Below are 24,938 nucleotides of genomic sequence, written 5' to 3' on the forward strand. Positions count from 1 at the left end.
TATTTAAAAAGATAAAAATAAAAAGACCTGGCCCCTCCAGCAGCATTCAGACTTGTCCAGAGACCGGCATGACCAGTCAATGCTTATTACAGGGTTCATAGAACATCTGTCTCTAAGGGCCCACTCTAAAGCTCCCCTGGAGTACAATCTAACAGGACACAGGTAAGCTTTGGAGACTAAAGTGGGTCTCCATCTTAATTCTGTCACTAACTTATCCTGTGACTTCGGAGAAGTTACTGACCCTCTATAAAATTATTTCCAGACAATAATATCATTATCATATTGTTGTGGCAAATAAAAGAGATTGTATACAAAAAGCATCAAGCACTTTGGTACATGGCAGGCTTTCAAGAGACGCAAGTCCTATCCTTTTAAGTTACAAGAATCTTAGCAAATAGCTGTTTGCATATGGATGGGAATATGGAGAATATATGGGAAGAAAATGTAGTAAAGAAATTCTGGCGATTTTACATTAGGAAACCAAACTCGTTTTTACATTTTTTTCACCAGATTGGTTAATTTACATTCTTATTTCTTTCCAAGGTCAGGTGAAAGAATTAGCCCTTCATATCGTCGCTCAAATGAAAGCTCTCCCTCAGCTACAGCCTGTTTTTCTGTTTAGTCCTCTACATTCTAGTAGAAGATAGTGTGTCTTTTGCTTGCAGTTCTGTTAGAAATTTCTGGGAAGGAAACAGTGCCTTAAAAAAATGAGAATCATTTCTTCCCTTAGCATCTATGCCACCAAAGCCCTAGTTCTGACTCTTGACTATGACTCAGGTCCTCTGTGTCAGGCCTGGCAACTTGTCTGGGCTTCCACAGGCTCTGCGCGAGCGGGCTGGACTGGTGCCTCCAGGATGCACGTGGCTCACACCACAATTTTCAAACATGTTCTCAGCTACTGCTTCCTGTCTGCCCTAGGCCAGGACTGAAAGCGGAGGCACTTGTTAACATCCTGTTGGAGAAGACGGAAGAATCAGTCCCGCCTCCATGGGCACAATGGGCAAACGTTTGAGGAATGACTAAACAAGGAGCTATGAAACAGTCTGTGATGGGCTTTCTTTCTTTCTTTTTTTATGTTCAATTAAGCCAGAGAGATTATTGGAAAAACTTTGTTTTAGCTGATATCATTTGAAGATAGATGATTGCCTTGTCTTAATCATCTAAACAACAGTGTATCTTTGATTCACTTGCCTGAAATGCTTTAAATTCTAGTATTTCAAGGGCTTGATTTATTCTTCAATAATTCTTTCCCTTTTAAGGAAGCAATGTGGTAGTTTTAAAAGTTTGCGCTTTGGAGTCAGATTGAGCAGAATTCAAAGCACTCTTATCACTTGCTGCTTAACCCTAGGTAGTGAATTTAATCTTTCTGAGCCTCCATTGCCTCGTGTATAAAACGAGAACGGCACCTGTTTCCCAGAGTGGTTATGTGGTCAACATTCAAGCACATACATGCATAAAACATACAGGTTTCTAGCAGAAAGGGGGTACTCAACAAATGTAAATGCCTATATATTTTAAAGAAAAAAAATCTACAAACTAGGAGTTGAGATATGTCTTTTGCTATCTCTAAGTTGTATAATTTCTGTGCAAAAGGAAAAACAAGCCATTAATAGACATTAAGCATGGTTAGTTATACCTGCAGGCAACCAGCTGGACCATAAAATAACCTCTATAATATGAACAAAATATTATAAAAATTTATTATAGAAGAAGACAGTGTTCCTGTGGAACTAACGATACATGGATAAAACCAGAGAAAATAAAGAACTGTCTCTCTCTCTCTTTTTTTTTTAAGTAAATAATCCCCAGTCAGCCAGAGCAAAACAACTTGTTAAATCCAAGCCTTTCCTAGAGTTCAGGATAATACAACCCTGGCTACGGAGAAGGTTTACTTAATAAATAAAACTTGATGGTCATGGATTCCACTCATATCCTACAAATCTCACTATCCACAGAAGTTTCCAGTGGCCCTTCCTCTTGTAACTTCGGAGCCTTTCTGTCTGCTGCAGCAGAGGCAGAGAAATGCAGGGTAGTCTCTGTAAATAGATGACCTTAAAATCCATTTCAGTCTTCTCAACTAACATTTTCAGAAGTGCTTAAAAATGTTCGTGCCAAAAGATATTTAAGTATTCCCTGAAGAAAAAATGGCTTCATACCCAAAGAGCCTGAGAAACTACGGGCTGAACCAGTTTCTCTCCTGCACGCTTCTCAGAGGCTGTACGTGCTCAGGGGTGGCGCCAACAAGAGGATGCAGGTGACGCGGTGTGCTTGGATCTAATTGTGGATTTATGTCACAAAGGCTTCCTCGACCACGCCAACCCCGAATGATTTCCTCCTTTACCATTTATCGTATCATCTCCCCATTTATCGTTTGCGTTAGTTATTATCAGTGTTGTTAGTGATTATTACTGTGTTCTTCTCAATGTGAGATGTATGTAACAATTGTGGTTAATTTGCCCGAGTTTGTGGCTTGATTTTACCACTTACTAGGTATCTGACCTTGGGCAAGTTTCCAAACATTTTGTGACTCAGTTTCTTTATTGGTAAAATGATGATAAAAATACCACCTATTCCATGGAGTTGCTGAAGAGTAAAAGAGTTTGTGCATGTAAAGCACGTTGGTGCCGGACACTAAGAAATCATTCAGTAAATGTTGGCAAAAGCCATCTTCTCCCTCCCTAGCCCGTGCATAGCCATCCGACCTGATCTGTAAGCTCCTTGATAACGAAAACAACAACCGTTTTAGATATAGTCTCCATAGTGTAGCACAGAGGATGCTAAATAGATACTTAAATGAAAGAATATATGTTTGACTGATAAATTGAAAATCATGTCAGAATAATATGTTAGCATTTAAATCCAAACAAGTAAGTTCCAATTGTAACAATAAAAGTCCCAAGAATTCGAATGCAGATTTTTTTTCAAGTTCACTAATTTCTCTCTGGTAGCCTTTTATTGTTTCTAGGAACATGGTTTAGGGAGACAGCAGGTTTTCTCCTCCCAGTTTATTAGCCTATTCTGCTGAGTAGTGAGGACAAAGACAACTCCCCGAAGGACTTGATGTCAAAGACCTCTAGGTTTTTTTCCATCCAACTGGAAAGGAAGCTTACAGAAGGATCACTAAATGCTTTCTTTTATAGGGCAAATGAAAGTTCCATTTTAATACATGATCCAAGAAAAGAGAGAGACAAATTCCGATCCTCATCTTCAAAAAGAAACACGGTCACAGCAGATGAGCCTCCTGTTTTATTCCATTTACAAGAACCTGGGATTCCGTATGCAAAAGCAGCTCCTGCTCTTCTTCCCAGGAAGCAACTGTGTGTGCATTTTTAAAGCTGTCTGCAAAGTAAGCCCAGAGGACCAAAATGCAGGGTCAGTTGATGGTGGGAGGGGGGTTATTTATATTTTCCTACTTCCCACTGTTAGGTTTTTGTCTGGCCCTTTCTAGTAGGGGGGTCAGACTTTACATGTCAATGGACTTTCATCCCCATTTGCAGAAAAATAGTGGATAAATGAAAACAGAATATTGGTAGTGTCATATACTAGCCAGAGTGAAAAGATATTCTATAATTGCAGGCAAATTTTGAAGTATTGACCTGACTGATGTGTTCAGTTGATCACTGCACAGAATGAGGTTTGGGGGCACCAGTGCCAACCTCTGAGGAGGACGAGGTGAGAAGGACCTTCAGCAGGGCAGGTGGACCACCATGTAATGGCCCGGTGCCCAGGCCCAATTCTTGAGAGTCTGGGGACATACAAGTGCCATGGGAAAGTGCTGTGGGACTGAGGGGGAGGGGAGGAAACCTGCAGCTAAAATGACTACTGCATGTTAATAAAGTTTTATTGGGGCTAGCAAACAATGGAGCAAGCAATTACGGGGCGTGATTGTTTCTACTTTGTCATGTGCAAAGCTAAGTGTTTTAGGGACCCAAATTTTTTCACGCACAGTTGGTAAAGGCTCTGACCAGATGTCAAGTTATGTCATTAAACTGTCCATAGAAATCAAATCACTTGTAGGGGGTGATCGCTCAGGCTGAATTTCATTTCAGAAGCAGGAATACTACAGCCTGTTTTGCAAATTTGTGGTGAGGATTAGAGCTAATGATGTGTGCGGAGTGCCTTGCCGTGTTTTGCACATTATTGACACTTAGGAAATAGTTGTTTGATTGACCAAAAGCAATGGCGATGCTGTCTATGTTCCATTTGCTGCGAGAGATTATCCAATTCTTCCTCTAACTCCAGTGAGACTGTCCATGGAGATAAGGAGGCAAGGAGGAGAAATGACAGGGAGAGTAATGATTTTCCTTAATATGCAGGGAAAAATAAGCATCTAAGGGAGAATAACCAAGATAAAAGCAAATCACCACTCCCCTTGTGTGTCAGTTTCCAAAGGCTGCTGTAACAAATTACAAACTGGGTGGCTTTAAACAACAAAAATTGATTCTCCTACAGTTCTGGAGGTCAAAAGTCAGACACCAATGCGTCAGCAGGACCATACTCCCTCTGAAGGCTCTCAGGAAAAATCCTTTCTTGCCACTTCTAGCCTCTGGCAGTTGCCACTCATCTTTGAGGGTCCTTGGGTTGTGGCAGCATAACTCCCATCTCTACCTGTATCTTCACATGGCCTCTTCCCTGTGTATCTGTGTCTCTGTTTTCTCTTCTTATGAACCAGCCATGTCCAGTTCAATCTCATTTTCACGAATTACATCTGCACAGGCCTTATTTCCAAATAAAGTCACATTCTGAAGTTCTGGGGGGACGTGAATGTTGGGGAGGGGACACTATTAAGCCCTTGACACTCCTCACTTATCCACCCCATGCTTCACCTCCCATCCTCCCCACCACACACACAGCCGCACCCTCCACCCTCACACCTTCCAGATTTCCCTGAATGAGGCTGTTGGGACTGATTGCTTCAGGTTTGAGATATGGTTGATTTTGCATATTTGGAGGTGCAATCTGGAGAAGTCTCATAGGAAGGAGGATTAAAAGCACTTCATTGTTTCTTTCTTCTATATTCTTTCCTTCGTAATTCATATCTGCCTCAGGGAAAAAGAATCTTCAAGATCCTATTGGCCTCAGCCATCTGGAAATGACGTGAATCTTTTTCCGCATTTCAACTTCCTCACTATCTCATCGTCATTATCGTTCCAGATGTTTCAACCCATTCTCTCATCATTTCAGAGGCAAAGCAGTTTGATATGACAGGTCCAGGAAGTTTGGCCATGGCAGTGGGTAGCCTCCGAAGTGCGGAAGACAAAGTTATTGTAGATAAGGGACAAAAAGGACCTGATGGCAGATGAGTTATGTACTTCATCGCTGAAGTCACATCATGCAGGATGGTGGCAGAGCTTTGGGGGGAGAAAACTGAGCCCCTCCAGTAACTGGAGTAGAAAACATGGGAGGTGAAGTGATGACAGCGACAAGGAGGTGGTAGTGCTCATGGCGAGAGCCCCAAGAAGAGTTTTAGCGGTTTTGATCCTTCAGTGAGGGTGGAGGACTAAGGGTGAAGTGACAGTAAGACCTCAGGTGATACTGACCCCATTCCCTAACACTGGCAGGAATCACAGTTGGTAGCAAGTGGCTCCGGGTGCGAGGCTTCCAGAAAGTAGAGTCCTTGAGGGACAGTGTTTGACTGAAGCATCAAGGAGAAAGGAATGTCTGGTATAGAAAGAAGAGACGTAAGAGTGTGTTTATCCTGGTCTGGGAGCTGAAGAGAACGTCATAGAGGGTCAGAAAGGAGCACTCTGGCAAGGGAAGGTTAGATCAGAACAGCAGGGGAGAAGGTAAATGAATGAAGCATTGTTCTTAGGTGCTGAATCAGGCGAGGGAGGGAGAGGTGATTAAGCTGGCCATTAGGTTACCCAGAGTCCCAACATTACCCTCTGTGGCTGGAAGAAGACAGGAATTTACAGAATCCTCCTGGGTCCATTTCCAAGCCTTAGGGGAAAAGGGGGAAATTCTGAACTCTTGGAAGATGTGACCTACAGTCTGGATTGACTGTGATGGTTCCAGGGAGATGCTGGTCAGCTGGTCACGTGCAAGTGCAACTGTTACCAAACAGCAGGTGGGTCCTGCTGCCCATCGACACCCTCCAGGCAAAACTCAGGAGGCCAGGGTTTGGTGATAAAGGAAAGGAGTCTTTATTCAAAAGCTACACAATTTTGAGATAACAGCTTTCCAGGTTCATTAGTTACTTAGCCTATCAATTAAGGCTAAACTCTTTAACTCTGTGTAACAGCTTTAATCACTTAAGCCTACCAATTAAGGCTAAATTCTTTAACACCTGAGATCCCCTATCATCCCCTGCCACCCCCCTCCCCTGTAAGTCTGTAATTATTGTATTTCTATAGGATTAGTTTACAAACTAGAACAACGTAAGATACAAAAGCTACACAATTCTGGAAGAATGGGAGGCTTCTGCCTCAGAGCCCAGCCCCTCTAGAACACCCAAAGAAGAATAACCATGCCACCCTCTGCCAGGCCAGCCCAACCCTAGGCTGTGCCTGGAGTTCCTTCTCCCTTCCAAAATACCATCTTTTGGGAAACTCAGGCAGCTGCAGCACAATCATCCAGACATCCTCGAGGGAGGGAGGTCCATAGCCAGTCTATGCCCTCCTTTTATTTTAAATCTTCTGGCCCATAATTCCAGGCACTCTGGAGACGTTAAACTGCTCAGCCAGTCCTGTCCTAGGCTGTTTACCATTGTCTCAGGCAACCTCCTCCTACAGCTCCTCCCTTCTCCTCCCCAGTGATCTGCTCAGATCTCCCTGAATCACACCTTGCACACAGGTACCCAGAGAGTGGTTACAGCACTGAACCTGAAGAGCTTGGGCTGGGAGGTGGTCGTGGGTACAGGCTCTTTAGGAGAGCAGTAATGACCAGGAGATATTGGCGTACAACTGGCTCTGCTTTTCCCTTTGGGACTCTAAGCCCAGTAATAGCACTGCTACAGATTCTGTGTGCAGTCTGGGGCAGTAACAGGTCTTCAGAGAACACTTCTCAAATCTCCTTTGTATTGTGTTCCCCCCAGACGTCAGCTGAGAGCCCAAGCAGATTTCTGTGGCAGGAAGGGTCATCAGACCTGCCAGTTTTCTGGTTGAAAAAAAGAGGCATAATAAATTTGGAAAATGGAAAGGAATCTATCCCTGACCAAATCAAATAGGCCACTCTATTTAAAGATGGAGAACATCATGTAGCAGCAAAGACCAAAAATGGGCACTAAAAGGTAAATTACTTTTTTAAGATTTTATTTATTTATTTTTAGAGAGAGGGGAAGGGAGAGAAAAAGAGAGGGAGAGAAACGTCAATGTGTGGTTGCCTCTCACATGGCCCACACTGGGGACCTGGCCTGCAACCCAGGCATGTGCCCTGGCTGGGAATCGAACAGGTGACCCTTTGGTTCACAGCCCACGCTCAACCCACTGAGCTACACCAGCCAGGGCAAGGTAAATTATTTTTGATCATTACTTCCAATTATACATTGGAAATGAATGTAATTCCTTTGTAAGGTATAAATTAAGCAACATCAAGATCTTAATCTCAGTTCAGAGTCCTGTGCCCAGATACACTTAGTTCAAGGAGAAAATGAGGCCAAGAAAACAGGTAGAAAAAGAGGCTCCACTCAAGCCCTCCACATAAGATCTGAGCTGGCTCTCATAAAGCCAGAGAACATGCAGTAAAGAGGTCTCTTAGAACAGCATCCCCACTGCCCAGTTATTTCTTATTAACACTTAATCTAAGAAAGAGACCATTCTTAGACTTTGAGAACTTGCTAGAAAAATATGTTTTTCCCTGAAAGTGACCGTGCTGTCCAGAAGCCTCCAAGCCTCCTGGAATTTTTATTTAGAATTCCAGAGAGTTCAGTAAAGACTTTCAAATGCAACCACATCTGCTCTAACATTATCTGCAGAGGCCTTTCTACTTCTAGAATCACAAGATATGTAATCCAATATTCTCTTGAAATAAAAGGGTTATGTGGTAACCCTGCTACCAAACAACGAGCCCCAGTTCCAACCAGAGCACAATGTAGAAATTGAGACCCAAGTCATCAATCATTATATGGAAACGCAATGCACTGGAGTTATACTAGTCCATTGGATTAGTCCAGGAAGGATTTGGAAGAAAAATAGATCTTGGTTTGGTTTACATGGTTACTAAGACTTTAACCACAAGAATTCAACATTTGAGATGTTACTCTCCCCACCCCCCGCTCCTGCCGTCACTCCTAACTCTAACATGATTACCCAGCAGCTGTCTATCAAGCCAACCCTGTCCAGTGGGACTCCGTGGAGAGGCAGCAGAGAGGAGTGGTTACAGGCAGACTGCCTGAACTGGAATTCTGGCTCCGTGACTTGAACTAGCTGTTTATCCCTTGGCTGGTTTCTTAATCTCTTTATGCCACTGTTACATCAATGGAGTAATAATAGTACCTCTCAAGGGGGGTGTTATGAGGATCAAATGAATTAGAACAATGCCAATCATATACTAAGAGCTTGATAAGTTTTTAAACTTTAAAATGGTCATAGGAACAGAAAGCATGAAAACATGCTCTCCTGAATGTCTCACCTTCTCAGAGCTAAAGGGAGGAGGGTCACCGTGTATGTATTTTCAGTCATATTTCAGCATGGGCCCCTGTGTGCTCAGAAATATTTTTGCTTCCATGGTAGGAATTGCAAGATTACTATCTTAACTTTGGAGCTGATGCTCCCGAGACATGGTCTTCTCTGGGCCGGTCTGATTCATGTCTTCCAGTCCAGATTATATCACAATGTCTAGCACATAGTAGGTCTTCCAAAAATGATTGTTCAACTAAATGGGACCTCAGACAAAATAGTTCAAGACGCCTGAAGTTAAGGCTATCAAAAGGGGACAGAGCACAAAGAATGGGACTATTCAAGAGTGAAAAACCAAGGGATGGCCAGAGTGGCCTGTAAACCAACGTCTGGAGTAGGAGTGAAAGCCCAGCACCTCTTTCAAGGGTCTGCTCCTCGATCATGCTCTTCCGGTCAGAACTTGTCCATGCTGGCGAAGCATGCCAATAACTAAGCTGCTTAGAACAGAGCCACAAAAGTTACTAGGAATGAATGTGGCAAACTTCCCATGTCTTGGTGAGATGCAAGCAAACGCACAACATTTGGAAAAATCCCAACAAGACACAGATGGCAATGAAAACTCTGCTTCCAGCGGCTTTCTTCCTCTTCCTACAGCTCCGAGTCAAGTCCCCTTGTCTCTCCTCCGGGTCTCACCTCATTCTCCTCTCTGATTTGCATTCTCTGCTTCCTAAGATGGTAAATGCCTATTCTTTTCATCTAAAGAATTCTGACAACTCAGCACTGCAATTATTTATGTTCCAATCATGGGAAGAGCAGGCAGAGGGAGGTGGTCCGAGGATTGCACAGTTTATGGAAGGGAGACAGAGAGAATTACTCCCTAAACCAGATCCAATGGGATTCAAGGCCCAGGTCATCTACAGTCTTAGGTCAAATAATTTCTTAAATGTTTACTTAGGGAATCATAATATCTTACCAAAACAAAAACAGGTATAATTTGCTTTATATCAGAAATAGCAGAAAACTCCCCTTTCCCTCACACAGAAAACAGATATTCTCTCTGTGTACATTTTCAGATCATTGGCACAGCTTAATCAAGGCTGAAAAACCCCTAGAATCTCATTATATGAAACCCTCCCCCTAAAGAGTCTGTATTTCTGTCTGCACTTCTCATGGACGCCATTCTGTAAATTAACTTCCATCTTAAATCGCCCTGGAAATCTCATCTTCCCACATTCAGATGACATTTCTATGCTTATCTGCAACTTTTGTCATTTGGGGCCACTATTTTTTCCTTCGAGCACTCTTAGTTACGTCATAGTCTCCTAATTATTTTTCTCCTATATCTGTAGCTGTTCCCTCATAGGTGATCATCCCGGTTAGTCTGGGACTGTCCCGGCTGTAGCACTAAAAGTGCCACATCCCGAGAAGGCCCTCACTCCAGAGCAAACTGGAATGATGGCCACCCAAGTCTTAAGTCTCCCCTGAAGGTTTTGTGTCTTCTGCCCACTACTGACAGTGTCCCAAGGCCTCCATCCTTGGTCCTCTGACCCTTTCACCCTATACAGTGTCCCCGGTGATCTCATCCAATGTGAGACTTTAAAAACTATTGAGGTATTTGGATGATGGTTATCAAAGCATGTCCTCTCCAAACCCAAACTGCCAATATGGCTTAACGTATCAAAACAGAACACATTTTCTCCACAAAATTAGCGCCTGATTTTCTATCTTAGTAAATAAACAACAACATGCATCCACCTAGTCAGCCAAATGAAAATAAATCTGCCCCCACCCACTCTCCCTTCTCTCTCACCCCCATTGATTCTACCTTCTAGATATTCATACCACCCATCTCCATGTCTCATATCCAACTTTGGTTCAAGCTTCATAATTCCCCATGAAATATCACAATACGATTCACTCTACCTAGAAGTCTTTCTAAAGACCTACTAGTCTTTCTAAATTGTTAACCTAATTAATATTTTTGCATCATTTAATAGTTCCCTCTGTGGATATTCAGCGTAAAATTCAACTCCTTCATTTAGAACACTAAGATCCTCATTCTCTGAACCCTTCCAACCCCTACGACCTTCTCTCATTCACTATCCCACCTCCCCCCACCACCTCCACCCCCATTCTTGGGTCTCATCCTTCCAGACACCTGCAGGTCTCTGAAGCCCACGTGCTATTTCCCACCTGTGAGCCTTCCCTCATGAAGGTCCCTCCACTAGGAATTCTCATTCCCAATTCACCCTTACCACACTTTTCCAATTCAGATAACAACACCTTCTATATGACTTGGCTGTACTCCATCAGACAACCATAACACCTCCTATCATAGCACCTACTACTCAGTATTGTCATTGCTGGTTTTGTGTATGTCTTCTGAATGGGCTTTCAGCAACTTGAGAACATACTCCATGTGTTATTTGTTGCTGAAAACCCAACACTTAAAACAAGTTTCTTGAATAAAAAAAGTGAGGAAATGAATAAATGATTTAACACCTGAAGACCAGATAGGATGGCTATAAATAGTTTCATGAGCTTTATTTCTTAAAGTTGATGTTTCTACACATTCCCACATTTTCCAGAGTAGTGAGAATGAAAACAAGATTCCCATGATTAAGGTATGTGAAGGTTCTTCCTTTAAAATACCTATGAATTTATAAATGTGTTATGAAAAGGATTTTTACCAAAAACTATTTAATAAACAAATAAAGCAATAAAGTAATCCTTGTAAGACTGTCTTTGAGCCTTGTGAACACACATCAAGAAATGTTCTATAGACAAAGAAGAATAAGAACAATCCTTGGCCTCCAAGAGCTCACCACCTGGTTGGGAGACAAGACATGCAAGAGGGCATTTGATCTGGACCCCACTTCTGGCAAAAGAGACTTCCAGCCTTGGTCTGGGTCAGAAAAGACTTTCCAAAGGATGAGGGTCTTGGAATTGACTTTGAGGGAGAAGCTAGATGAGACTGACAATGAGAAAGAATTAGAAATATACACAAAAATGCGGAAAATGGCCTTACCATAAGTAAGGGCCAAATTTGCCATCCTGTTTGGCTGACAAGGCTGTCAGCCAGATGAAGCTAAAAATAAGAATGGGCAGGACTTTAGGGCCAGCCAAAAAGCCACAGCAGTCTCAGCTGTGCTGCCCCTTGAACGCCTAGCGACGGTCAAAAGACAAAGATCCCCCTGGAGTGGTCCGGTGATGAGGGGAATGGTGCTGATTAAGTCACCGGTCACCAGCCCTGCTGAAAGATGGACAGCAAGATCATTTTTGTTATTGTGGTAATGTAAGACCTGACAGGGAAACTGAAACACTGGCCTTCTAAGAGTCCCCATGGACTGGGAAGTCTGAGACACAGGATATGACAGAGCCAGGTTAGAATCAGAGAGCCCAAAACAGAGACCAGAAAGACAGGATGGGATAGCAGGCAGGAGAAACAGCCAAGCAGAAAACATCCAAACTCTCTGTGAGGGAAGTTTCTATTAATGAACACATTCTTGTAAAAGAAATAACGCATTACCATATAATCAAGAAAACTAGACCTAGTTAGTAATGAGATTACAGATATTGTACCAGGATGGATACAGAGCTGAGCTCTCTGGATGGAACAAATGACTGCCTCACTGCCATGGCAGGAGGCTAGCAGATGGCTAATCCCGGGGCAGGACTAGCTCCCAGGGGATCTGGCCAATAGGAAAGGCCTGAGAGGCGTGAAGGCAATTGCAGCCACAGAGACAGAGACGAGTCTAGAAAGCTCAGGCGGGGGCCCGAAGTTCAATCACGCAGGAAGTTTATTCCAAAGTGTGAATGAGTAAGTTCATATTTCTTCATAGGTTTGCTTTCACTTACATTATTTCATTGGAGACTCAAAATGACCCTGTCATGTACATGGGGTAAGAATTATTGTCCCTACTTTATGACCAAGGACAGTAGGACTCAACATTAATAAATTATGTGCCCTAAGTTCCACAGACAGTAAAATATGGAGCTGGCTCTAGACCTCTGATTTTGAGTTCAGTGCTCTTCCTCCCCTAACAGGGGACTCTCTGACTTGAGCCTGACCCTAGAAAAGGAGAAAACAAGAACTGCTGAGGGGACAGGAGGCCTTGCAAGGCGAAGACTCAGTGCCCTGCCTGAGAAGATGCGGTCAGGAAGGCATTGTGATCGACAGAGAGCCTGCCAGAAGACCAGCAACCTCAGGCACCAGGTGTCCCTTGGGTGACAGGGAATGGAAAGGTCACCAACTCATCCTGGTTGGCCTAGATGTGTCCTCATATTACGATGGAAAGTCCCTGGTCCTGGGAGTCTGCTCATTCTCAGACAGACCTCGATGGCTGGCAGCCCACGGAAGAGCAGAGACTCTAGCATCAGAAGAAGGCCTGGGGTCCAGCCTGGGCTCCAGTCACTTAACAGCCTGCTTGGCCTTGGGGCATCATTGCACTTGCTGAGTTGCAGGTTAGAAATGGAGTTGGTCGTTAGTACCTACCTGCCTTTTCTGTTTAGTTCAGCCTTTTGAAATTGACTTGGGGGGGCTCAAAAAGGCCACATATTATTACGGTTACACCTAATAGGAGATGTGGCTACGAAAACGCCTCACAAACAGTAGAGAGCTTACAAATATAACTTAGTAGTAGCAGTAGTATAAAACGACCCTTTATTGTCAATAGGGAAGTGGACACAGGCCTGGCGTGACAAAAGCCCTCACTCAGGGAGGAACCCCTTGTTCTATAATATTATTTAAACTTCCAAGAAAATTAGTAGTCTTTTAAGTTTTCTCATGTAAAATGTTTTCCTGCCCCATATTAATGGTCATTCTGATGTTCATCAAATAATTGAAAAGCAAACCAACACAGCCAAAGGGTGTGGACATCTAGTTTGCTCTTCAAACCAGAACACTTTTCTAAATTTGCATTTTGGATGTGTGCTACAGTGGAAATAAGTAAATGCATTCATGAAGACTGTGAAACCCGGATCAAACCACAGAAATGACCCTACCTAGGTCATTGAGAAACATAAGAAAGGGAGACCACTTATTAACTGTGTGCCACCCAGAAATGTTTGTGTAACTCATTGAGGTGGCAATGTACTGCTTCAGTCTCATACACATCTCAGAGGTGAGCACAAAGACTGAGTTCCAGTCCTTAAAAGAAAAGGGGAAAGGAAGGTGTGAGAAATGAGAGCTCTACAGAAAGGGCCCGCTCTGCATCCTGGGCCAGACATGAGCTCAGACAGAGGGAGTGATCGAGAGACATTGAAATAGGCCCCTTTGGCTAAAGGCAGCCCTGTGAACCTTCTCGACTTCCTGGAATACCCGCAGGATATCTGTAACAAGTACACAGCTTCTAGAAAATCTGACTGCTTCAAACCACCGCACTGACTTTGCAAAAAGGACCTAAACAAAAACCACCAACCGAAGCCCGGGGCTCTGAGAGAGCAGTGTTGCCAGCCACACCATAACGAGAACGCCCTGAGCTCAGCCACAGTTTCCACGTGGGAAGTGGGCTGACCATATTATCGTGGCGGGTTCCTGCTATTTGCATTGTACTTATAGGACTCGGGACCATGTGTTAATTTGGAAATAATACTTTTGCTTCCTTTGTAATGCTGAAAATTGTTATCCCCCTTAGGAAAAGAAATTTTTCTCAAGTCCTGACAGCAGCAAACGGTTTTACACACAGGCAGCATTCAACCAACTTTGGGAATTATTACCGCTGCCAAAACCCTTTCAGAACATGGAAAGTGAGGTCTAGAGCCAGGCCAATTAGTCAGTTAGTGGGGACACCTGCTCCTCCCTTCCCACCACTTGTGTGCGGGTGGCAGTTCACTGGCAAGTTCTGTGCAACTGCAGCTTAGCAATGGACGGTGCAGAGAACGGGGCAGACAACTGCAATCCACCCAGGCCCGACCGCACATGCGCACGCGCGCTCACACGTCTGGAACTGTCCGTACTGCTGGGATCTTACTAAGAGACAGAGAAGAACTCCAGCCCTGAGAGAGGAAACAGCGTAAGCCCAAGGAAGTCTCAAATTTTGGCAGCTAATCAGTGCAACTTAGAAGGGGAAAAAGAGAACTCATCACAAATGTCAGTCCTAAATGCAATCCAGTGACCTGAGATGCTACCTAAACCCAAAGGACCTCCCAGGTCACAGAGCCTACGAGGATGTCCAGTAATATGAGATGATGATGATGATGATGATGTTGATAGTGAGAACAGCTCTCGTTTATTAAGCACTTATCCAGGCGTGGTTTCAAGAGCTTTGTATGAATTCACTCACAACAACTCTAGGAAGTGAGACCTGTGATTTCTTTCAGTTTCCCTGGGAGAAAACTGAGAGCCAACATGTTAAGTCATCGCCCAGGGTCAGCGAAAGCAGGCCAGCTGGCTCTGGATCCCGGCGATGTTGGACAGCCCTTCACAGGCTCACTGAAAGTCCTCTCTGCCTGCACACCACCAAAGCAGGCAGCTCTTGACATCACCGGCCAGCTCTGGTCGTTAAGTTCATCGGTGTGAATGTGCTCCGTTGCACATGCCTGTTTTATCAGCAGTTGCACTTCAGGAATTTAATACACAAATGTGCATGCAGATGGTTATTTATAGTGGGCATGGCTATCATTTGCACAGGAAATAACCCGAATTTCCATCAAGAGGTAACTAAATACATGACGTACGCTACAGCCCCCCGGGGCTGTAGTCCATAAAGTTGGCTCCTCTGTTCTGTGCTCCCTGCTACGTTGCAGACACGAGGCTTAGCAGGTGGATGGCTCCTTGTGGGAAGTAAATCGTGCCCTTTCCTCTAAGTGGAAGCAGCTCCAGGGCAAGACACTTGCACAAACCAGCCACTGCATGCACAGCCTTATAGCCTCACAGTGAATCGCCACGCAGCAGTAAGAAAAGAGGCACACACAGGGGCACAGAGAGAGTATGCCTCCACCCTCACTGGGGCGCCACGTGGGGCCTGATGACCACAGTCGCCTCTGAGGAGGGGGTGGGGAGACGTTTTTTATTTGTAAGTCTTTTGGTCATGTTTGCATTTGTACATGTGCGTGTGAACCAAGCATACCTTAAAAATAACAAAGTTTAAAAATAAATAAAAATAAAGTATTTATTATTGATCAAGAAACAACAGCTAAGAAAAAACGAACTAAATATTCAACAATTTAGGGAATGAATAAGTATGTGAGAGGATACATCTTCCTTGGAATATTATATAATTATTAAAACTTGAGGATGTGTGAGTCCTGTAACAAAGAGAAAGAATGTGCAGGTGACAATCATGAAGGAGCAAAGCAACACACTGTGTGTGCGGTGTGATCACAATCACGACATAAAGGAAAATGTCTTCTCTCAGCTGTTGGGAACACTGCTCCTCAAGGTGGGGATGGGAACCTGCCTTTGCTGGGAAGATGGTTCAACAAACCCTTTGGGGCAGAAGCTGAGGCCTTAGAACTTCTCCTCCAAATCCCCAGGGAATGTGCCGGGGCGGTTTTACGTTGCTCCCCAACAGCACTTGAAAGTGAATGGATTCTTTTCCATTCACAAAGACACGTGGAGAGGCAGAAGGCAGCCGACCCTAGGCTCTCCTGCAAAGTGCAGGAGAGGAAAGGAGGGTGAAATAAACTATGACAAGTTACTGAGTAGTCCCATTAGCAAGGGATTCCCCCATTTTTTAAATTTTCTAATTTAGATGGAGTGACTTTATCACCTCTAAACTTTAAAAAATAATCGATGTTGAGAGGTCTATAAAAAGAGTGGTGAGAAACAACTCAGCTCTAAAAGGCAGTTGGGAGTCTCGCAGAAGAGCCTGACGGGAAGCTCAGTGACGAACCTCCGTCTTTCCCAGGTCGCCAGAGCTTTGGGTTATTCCTGCCCTAGTGTTCAGAAGGGAGTCGGAGTTGAGGGGCGTGAGACTGTGGGCAGGCAGGAGGGGGAAGGAGCACCCTGGAGGCAGAAACAACTGATATTTTCTCTACATTTAAAAAAACACTTTACCCTAGGAACGCATCTCAGAGGGATAACCGGTGCTGGTAGAGAAAATAAGGTTGGTTGATTACAGCGGAAACTGTCAGAGAGACAAACAAATGGGTCCTAGAGCAAATGAGGCTTCGCATGTGTCTAGAGGCAAAAATGGCAAAACTGAAGCTGTCCTACTTCAAGTACTTCATGAGAAGGCAGCGTTCTTTGGAAAAGACGACATTGCTGAGAAAATAGAAGGCAGCAGGAAAAAAGAAAGACCAAATACGAGATGGGCTGACTTCACTGAAGAAGCCGTAGGCGGGAGTCTGCAGAGCTGAGCAGGGCTGCTGAGGACGGGACACCGTGGACATCGCTCATTCACAGGGAGGCCAGGAGTCAGAGCCAGCTCAGCAGCACGTCACACACACACACACACACACACACACACACACACACACACACAGAAAACAACAGGATTTCCCCATCATATCTGTTCCAGAGAGTACATGACTACAGTTTTGAAGCTGGTTCCCCAAGAACACATTGTATGGTCATATTTGACATCTAAGTAGGTGGATAACTAAGAGCTGATAATATTTTAGAGACCCTGCTTTTAACCCTCTTACCGCTGGTATTCCCTTCAGCCCACAGAATGTGGGATTGGCAGTTGACAAGGGAGCCCCAACCCTACTTCTGGAACATTTTTCTAGGTAAAAATGTTCTAAACTCATGTTTCTTTTTCATCGTATTGAATACAAGTACACTCATGATATTAAATGATGAACTGCAGCATCATTATCATTTTTATCATTACTACAAATAAATGCATCAATCAATTGAAAGTGAATATTCCGAATGACATGGAACCTAATGTCAAAACCAGGTCACAGAGCCCTCAGGCTGCAGCCTGTCAGGGAGGCCCAGGGCCTCACGGAGCAGCTGACTCCAGCGGGAACAGCACCCTGGGTTAGAAGGCTCTTCCTGATCCAGAGCCTCCATCTGGGAGCCTTCCTCCCTTTCCCTTCCCCACTGTGGACCTGGTGCTTCCACCTGGGGCTTCACAGGAGATCAGTCCCTCTCCTTATGAAGAGAACCACCACGCACACCATCAACCTCCCCTTCTGAATTCAGTGCACCGGGCTCTGTGCACGCCTCCTTGTAAGATGGTACATCCCGACTCCCTCGCTGCCCTGCTCAGACTTCTCTGGATGGCCTACAGGGTGGAAGTGATCTCCCAGCATCTTCCAACTGTACAATGTGCAATATCTCCCCTATGAGCGGATATCACACCTAGTATTTGAAACTTAAATTTACCCATCCCTTAGTGTGTGCTTGTTTATTGATTTATTTTGGAAGACAGATTTATTTAGGATTCTTCATCTTATCCCAGGTGTATTCCCTTACAGTGTATTCCCTTACAGTTGGAAATTTTATGATTATATGAGTAAATTTCCCTTTAAATCTTTCAGGAAAAAAAGCTTAACATCTTTATTGAAATTCAGCATCTCAAATATTCTAGGACTAGGTCAAAGAGAAAACAGCTACATGTATCTAACTCTCAAGTATTTTCAAGAAGCAAACCACACGTGTCTACAGAAAGCAGGAGGCCTCCGAGAAACGCTATGAAACCAAAGCTAAAATGATTTTTGATCCCCAAAATAGACTGACTGGATCCTGTGTCAACCTACAGCCTTAAACTCTATCTTTAAGTTAAATCTTAAAGATAACTTTTTTAGCTAAACTTTCGATAATTTAAAGTTAATCTAAGCAAAAGTTGATGTTGGGGTGAAATTTGAAGTCTTTTACTATATCTCAAGGACCCAGCGTGCTACCTGGAACGTAGCAGGCATTTTAGGATCAGACTTTCTCTATTCTAGATGCCGGGGATGCACCTGTGAATAAAGCAGACACAATTCCCTTCCTCCACACAGCATATATCTGCACACACATGTGTAGGTATGTGTTCAGTGGTATGTATATCCATGAATTAACAAAAGCAAAAATGTGGAACTTCAGGTTTGCCTCCCGACCTTCCACCCAGAAGAACAAGCCAGTGTGATTCTGACCTGAGAGGCAGGCCTGAAACAGAAAGTTTTCTTGGTTTGTTGCCCTGCAGGGATCATTGATGTGCAATGAATTAATTGAGCAAGAGAAAATATTTCAGGTCTTCAAATAAAATAAATCAGAGAATGAAGATGTCATCTTGGACTTGTCTACGTAACAAAATAGGGTCAACATGCTTAGCCATTTGCTCTGCCACAGCAATAGGCTGAGCGATATAGCCTTTAAAAATACATGTTTTAGCAGTCGCTGCTAGAGCTGCCCACCCGCTACCTCCCTGAGGATGTATTATTTCCCTTCACCACAATACATCTTATCCTGACATTGACACATCTAAAAAATAAAAATAAAATATAAAAATATACATTTTAGCCTCTAAATTGTTAATCATTGTTTTCTTCTTCTTCTTCTTCTTCTTCCAGTCTTCATTTTATAGAGAAGCAAATTGCAGCTCGAAGATGTTAAATGACTTGGATAGCATTACGCATTGAATTAGAATCACAGCAGTGGCCAGCTCTCCCGTCTCCCGGTGCCCGTTCTGGGCTCTTTCTCTTCGTCACAACTTCTCCCTGTCACTTTGGACAGAAGTAAAAGAGGTGAGCAATTTAACAGAATACACAAGAGTCCATTTTCATATGCTTTTCTAAAACTCTAGATCTGAAACCAGGTTGGAGTTCTTACAAAATAAAACTCAAAACTATGAAACTAACGCTCAACACTGCATGTACTTACTAGGTGCAGTGCTCACAGAGTGGTAGAATTCAGCAAAATAATGTTTCCATCCACTTCACACTGATTATTCCCAGCGTCAACAATTTACGAAGTCAGGGACTCCTAGCAGCAGACATACACCACGAAAGCAAACAGAATTAACACCTGTGATAGTTTGCCTTTCATCTACTTTTTTAATGACTAAATTTGGTCATAATAGTTCGAGTAGAAAATAACAAATGGGTATCATAGTCCCATATGTCTTTGAAAATATATAGGAAAACATGTATTTATGATACAAGAGTTCAGTAGTTATGGTCAAAGCCAACCTGCATTTGACCTAGACAAGAATATTTTTATCTGCACCCAAAATTTTACTCTATCACCTGTTAAAACTTTTATTTTTTAAAATTAATTTATTTATTTTTATTCAAGTTAAAACTTTCAAAATCTTGGCTCCAAACACCTAACCGGGCAATATCAATCACAAAACATATTGATGATTTAAAGTTCTATGACTGATTTACTGACACTTCTACCCGAAATTCTATATTTAAATGAATACTGTCCCTCCCGAAGTCATCCTGGGTAATGCACCGGAGGTAGCCGTTGCTCAAAGCATATTTGGAACCCGAAGCGCCCTCAGGGCCGCATTACAACCCTGGCAAGGAAACCGCATGAACCCCTCGCAAGTCACACTTCATTTGTGACCGATCGTGATATCATCCAGCCTGATCACCCACTCATTCATCAGATTTGGCACTTATTTGGCTCTTTCTAGAAATCCAATTTATCTTCGAAGGAGAGATAGTTACTCTTGAAGTCATTTTCCACATGCTGGAACCCAGAGCAAGCAGAAAGGAGGGAAAATCCAGATAAGGCGGAGGCCTGCTCGCTGGGGTCCACAGTGTGGTCAGGGGTGTGACCCAGGGCCGAAGACCTCACCACTCCGTGGAGAGCTTAGGCAGGCGGTCACAGTCAGCCTACAGGGCCTGGCCAAGGAGGCCTGGCCTTGGGGAGGTCTTTCTCTCCAAACACAGACCCCAACAGCCCTTGTTTAAATCCCAGCTCTTCTAGCTATATAAATTTGGGTGATTAACTTGCATTATTTTTTATGCTTTTGGATAAAGTCTGTTACTAAATAATAAATGTAGTTTTACTACAAGGATTTATATCAAGTCCATTTTCTATCACATTTGTCAACAAAGGACACAGAAGTTAATAGCCACATATGCATACTCTAAAGTCACACAATGTGGGTTCGATCCCAGCTCTTTCACTTGGTAGCAACTACAAGCTACGGGAGCCCTGTGAGCTCCGTTTTACTCATCCATAAAATGGAGATTAAAATATCTCTCTTGGATGGTTGTGATTAAATGAGATAACCTATAGAATCAACCCTCTGTATCCAGGGATTTCAAATCCTCAGATTCAACCAATTGCAGATGAAAAAAATGCAGAGAAAATAAATCCCAAAGAGTTCCTAAAATCACCAGTTTAATTGTCACAGGATGTGTAGGCATACCTTACCTGCGGTCAGCCACAGTCTAAAAATATTAACAGAAAATTCCAGAAATAAACAATTCTTCAGTTTTAAATTGTTATCTATTCCAATCTGCCAAGGAGAGGCCATAAATTGCTTCCTTTAAGTGAAAAGGTGAAAGTTGTTGAGTTAAGGCATTTTATCACCTCGCACCATCACAAGAAGGATAAGTACAGTGTACAGCACAGTAAGATATTTTGAGAGAGAGACCACATTCACATAACTTTATTACACTATTTGCTAAAATTGTCCCATTTTATTATTAGTTATTGCTGAATCTCTCACCTAATTTGTAAATTAAACCACATCATAGGTATGCACGCATAGCAAAATACATGGTATATGCAGAATCTGGTACCATCTGTGGCTTCAGACATCCACTGGGGGTCTTACAGCTAAGGGGGGATGGCTAATGTACTCAGCATCGTTCTTAACACATCAAAGTACTCACAAGGTCTATGATTGCTGTTTGCATATAGGAGGAAATAAGTTTCTGCCCTCAGGTTGTTCCAAACAGCCCAGTAGACTGGGGAGAGACAGACCGGAAAGCAATTGCACCTGCAATAAATGCAGCAGCAGAGAAGGGCACGGTTCCACGCGAAGCAAAGTGGGAACTGGTCATACATACCGGAAGGGTTGAGTGGGGAGGGAGAATCAGAAAGGGCTTCTGAGAAAAAAGCTCTCTTAACCCTGCCTTGAAGGATGAGTAGGAATTGCCATGCGGTGGAAACAGCACGTGCCGAGGTACAGAGCTGGCCACCATGGCACGTTGGGAGGAGCCAGCAGTTGTGTGTTGCCTTTGGAAGTTGATGAGGTTTTAGCGGCGTCCTTTGGGAAGAGCTGGCTTATCAGTCAAGAACACGGACTCTGGTACCCAGAGTTTGAATCTTGGCTTAGGTACCTAACCTCTCTCACTCAGTTTCCTCATCTGTAAAAAATATGAGCACGACTTAACAAACTGATGTCTGTAAAGTGCCTAGTGCAGAGGCTAGCACCAACTAAATGCTCGATGAAGTTAGCTATTAATGATTGATTATCATCATCATTGGCCACAGGCAGCAGGACCATGAAGAAGACACGGTCTGGTGTCCAGGGAAGAGGGTTGGTAGGAGAACAGTCCTCCTCGCTACCAGCTGTTGAGGTCAAGGGTAAAAATCCAACCGTGAGGGGTGAACTTAAGGGTGTTTAGTGATGGTAACCAGGCAGAAATCTAGTGAAAGCCTCGAACATCATGGGCCAGAGAGCGCTGTCCCACTCCGGGGCCCTTCCTGTGCCCCAGCAGAGGGGTCGCCACTATCCCTCTCTGAATGAACTTGCAACATGCCTTATCTCAACTGCAGGAAGATGTTGGGCTAACGTAAAAAGAAGAAAAATGAAGGGACGATGACCTTTTAAACAACTGCAATCAATACCTTTGAAAACAGATATTTACATGTATAGGTTATGGTACACCTAATAAAAAATCCCCCACTTTAATTACCAATCTTCACTGGGATAGAGGCAAAAACTGTAGTCCTATTATTCACAATGAGCCTGTGCTTTTCCCTACTAGTGAAATAAATAGCTGCATTCAAACTGCAGAACTTATGAGAACCTCACTGCAATCTTTAAGTTTAGCAATTAAGCAACACTATCCATTGCTTTTATCATTGAATTTTATGAAATATTTAGTATTTGTTGGGAAAAGAATTTAACTAGTCTGACATGAGTAATCTCAGATCTGTCAAAGACAAGGCCATTTATAATCCATAAATGTCATTAGAAAATAGGCTGCTTTTGCAAGTGATACTAAATCTAACTCCATTTTGTCTGTAGCTTCTAAAAACGTGGTATCCAAATGTGATAGATATAACAGGTTACCCATTTTTTATCAGCCTAGGCTCTTTCTAATGCTATACTGCTCTCTTGTGGCCAATATGAAAAACTGCAGACTGAAGGTTTTTTGGTTTGGTTTTGGTTTTGGGTTTTTGGATTTTTTTTTCCCCCCTCTTTCAGTTCCCTGTTACTTTACAGGGCTTTACATACATATCCTGTGTACTGCCTTAAATACTTTCTGGAATTAAGCAAAGTCTAAACAAGTAGAACATACTATGGGCAGTGTTACCTAAGGTTAAAAATAAGTACTTGGGCCCTGGCTGGTATGGCTCAGTGGATTGAGCACTGGCCTGAAAACCAAAGGGTTGCGGATTTGATTCCTAATCAGGGCACATGCCTGGGTTGTTGACCAGGTCCCCAGTAGTGGGTGCATGAGAGGCAACTACACACTGTTGTTTCTCTCCTCTCTCTCCTTTCCCCTCTGTCTAAAAATAAATATTTTTTAAAAAATAAGAATTTGAAAATCTGTCTGCCTGGGTTCAAATCCCAGCTCTGCCACTTACAGCTGTGAAAACCTGGGAGAGTTATTCAGGCTTCCTATACCCAGTTCCTCATCTCTAAAATGAAGATAACAGTAGTGCTTCGTGTTATGAGGATTAAGTGAGACAATGAATGGAAAGGACTAAGAACAGCAGCTGACACATGGTAAGTGCCATTAAAAGTGAGAGACTGGGGTGGGGGGAGTGGTGAGGGAAAAATGGAGACAACTGTACTTAAACAACAATTTTTTTTTTATGTGAGAAAAAAAGAGAAAGAGAGCTAAAAGATAAGTTACAGCCTGTTCCCAAGTACTGTAGCGGAAGTTCTCAGCTACCCACAGACCACAGCCCAGGACCACAGCCAAGAACATCTGGTGCTGAGCAAAGACTCGGAAATGGCAGCCAAGGTGAGCTAGGATTGTGCCTTCTTCCCCAGCACCTAAGTCACAGAATAACAATGCTCTACGTGGGACCTCAGGGCACACTCCATTTGGTCTCCTCATTTTACGGTTGAAGAGCTTGGGCCCCAGAAGTCACTCTGTTCTCTGGGCACGTTTTCTCTTCGTCCCCCCCCGAGCCACAAGATGTGATAAGTGTTTAATCCTTCCGAGCCCTTGTGAACATAAGGCAGGTCCATGAAGAAAAAAGGTCAAGGCTGTGACCCACCAACCATAGGTCACCCACACAGGAACCTGGGAGGCGAGGGGAGCGGGAGGGGGACAGATGTTTGGAGACATAAATGCTCTCCTAACTTTCCCCACTCCCAATTTTTTTAATGCAATTTTTTTCAAGAAAATAAGTATAAAAAGTATCCTGGGCAATGACAGAACAATGAGTACTAGGAATTCTGAGCTAGTACCGCTCCAGCTGACTGCAATGTAAGGCGGGCTGGCCCTGCCACGTTTGGGTACCCGTGTCCTTTGTCATGAAATGGGCTTGATGCCACACCTGACCCGCCTTTAGAACGGGTAAAACTCTAAGAACACTGCCCAGAGCCGAAGAAAACCTCCTTGTTCAAGACCATGCCCCTCCCCCAGTGTTGTGTCGATGTGAAGGAATGAGAGGCAGCACCTTCGGAGCAACGGGAAACCCTCAGGGCCAATGTCAGCTTCAGAGCTCCCTGTGGGACCCGCTGGGGCCCTTGTGGAGCGGCGCCACAGCCCATCCTCCCGCTCACTCAGTCCCGCCTCGCTCCCCCGCCCCCCACCCCCACCGCCCCGGGAACTATCCCCAGGGCAAACCCAGCAGACTTCCTGCACTTTAAGCTCCATCACAGCGCCTGCTCTCCAGAGCTCACACCTGCAACAGCTCTTTTCTGATAGAGCAGTTGCAGGTGTGGGCCTCACACCTCACTCTTCCCGACCAGTTTTTGGTGTGTTTGTTGGTTGGTTTATTTTTATTAGAACAAATCTAATGGCATACTTAACCTCTGCAACCTAAGCTGAGTCTGGGCTTAATATCCAGCAAAACCTATTTCAAATTCCTTCTCCATTGTTACCATATAAATGGCTGCTTCCTCCCCAACCTGATTTCCATTTGGATTTCATAATTAACACACAATATATGCTCACGGTGAAGTGCGGCCTTTGGATCCCCACGCCCCGCAGCAGTCCCGGCCCTCCGGACCCAGCGGCAGACTTCGCGGAAGTCGCGTCGCCGTCGCTGCCGTGACAACACTGCGGGTCTCAACCAGTCAAGTCCGAAGGCATTCATTTCCCGCGGTCTGTTTTATAAACCACTTTTTTTCATTT

At 43.8% G+C, this 24,938-nt stretch overlaps 1 long non-coding RNA gene across 1 annotated transcript; it reads right to left on the reverse strand.

Annotated features, from left to right (window-relative positions):
• Window positions 1-18,870: 18,870 nt before the first annotated feature.
• On the reverse strand, window positions 18,871-24,823 carry LOC123478889 (uncharacterized). Its single transcript, XR_006654294.2, has 3 exons — window positions 24,759-24,823; window positions 19,312-19,413; window positions 18,871-19,154 (listed from the first exon to the last, which is right to left on the reverse strand). It is a non-coding gene; the product is annotated as an uncharacterized lncRNA (long non-coding RNA).
• Between the last annotated feature and the right edge of the window lie 115 nt (window positions 24,824-24,938).

Source organism: Desmodus rotundus, chromosome 11 (genome assembly GCF_022682495.2).
Source record: "Desmodus rotundus isolate HL8 chromosome 11, HLdesRot8A.1, whole genome shotgun sequence".
NCBI lineage: Eukaryota > Metazoa > Chordata > Mammalia > Chiroptera > Phyllostomidae > Desmodus > Desmodus rotundus.